The sequence below is a fragment of the Suricata suricatta genome, chromosome 8 (genome assembly GCF_006229205.1).
Source record: "Suricata suricatta isolate VVHF042 chromosome 8, meerkat_22Aug2017_6uvM2_HiC, whole genome shotgun sequence".
In the NCBI taxonomy this organism is placed as follows: domain Eukaryota; kingdom Metazoa; phylum Chordata; class Mammalia; order Carnivora; family Herpestidae; genus Suricata; species Suricata suricatta.
Window position 1 is genome coordinate 82375640 of NC_043707.1, and position 1373 is coordinate 82377012.

Consider the following 1373-nt stretch of genomic DNA (forward strand, 5'->3'; position numbering starts at 1 on the left):
GGGCAAAACTATAGAGTGGAGTGAGACTTTAGGAGATATAGTCATTTGCTTTATTTTCCCTAACCAGAGGAATTAGAAGAGGGTGAAATAATTTTAAAAACATTCTTCTTGGATATGGGAAATTTCAAACTTATTGGCATATTGACTCCACCGTTACATGGTCCTAGGAGGTTAGAGACATTCCTTGGTTTTTCTTTTTTTTTCATCTATGTTACTCCTCAAGTTTCTTATAATGTGTCTCTAGGTAACTTTTTTTCCCTCTTTTTAAAGTTTTTTAAGACATAAAAGAGGAATCATTTGGTTTGGTAAAGGTCTTAAGAGTTTCCATATCATAATCATTAGGTCATTTTTTAATTCTTATTTTAGGTTTTTAGGAATGTTTATGCTTGCCATTTTCTCTGACCTCATCATGTGTTCCAAATTGCATTACTCTTCCATTCCATATATAAAAAATAATTTCTTCTACTGATTATTTAAGCTCACCTTTAATTATGTATAAAACATTCCAAGTGTATCGTAAAAGTATATTTCAACATTAGAAAACATACTACTTATTAAATATATAATAGTATAAATTTTGAAAGTATATTTAAAAAGTGAGTTTAAATGAAGGCCTAGTCTTTTTCTCCCTATTCTTACTCTTCCAGCATAGCCACTGTTAATAGTTGGACATATAGTCCTCCAACTGCTTTCTATTTATATATACAAAAGTGTTAAATTTTAAGAGAAGAGATTTAAATTTCTAACACATTAAACATAATTTAAAAACCCTACAACTATAATATTAGCTGAATGTTGTTTTACATAAGTCCTATTTTTCTTGATAGACATTGTAATTAAAATATTAACTCCAAATTTGCAAAAAAGTAAATTTTTTGAGCAGAGGTTATGGAATATGTACATGCCTCCATGTGTAATTTCTGGTGGCCCAAGATGATTCAGAGTAATCCATGGAACTTGGATTAGATTCAGTGATTCATCTTTGTCATAATATTGACAAAGAAAATGATGTCTAATTATATGGTTAAATTGATACTGTTTTATTAGTAAAATATTTTAGTACTTCTAATGTGGTATGTTTTCCTTTTTTTCCTCCTCTTTTCAATTATTATTAATTCAACAGTCCTTGAAACTCTTCAGGAAATTCAGAAATTGTATGCACATAAAATTTAAAGCTATTTTTATTGAATTACATTATTATATAATATATTCTATTCTGCATATTATGAATTTTGTGAACTTTTGAAAATTCAGAAATAAAGACATCTTTTTATGTTCTACACATCTTTCTTAACACATTTTTAATTGACATTTCATTCCCTTCCCTCTCTTTTCTCCTTCCTCTTCTTCTCTCTCCTCCTCCTCCTCTTCTT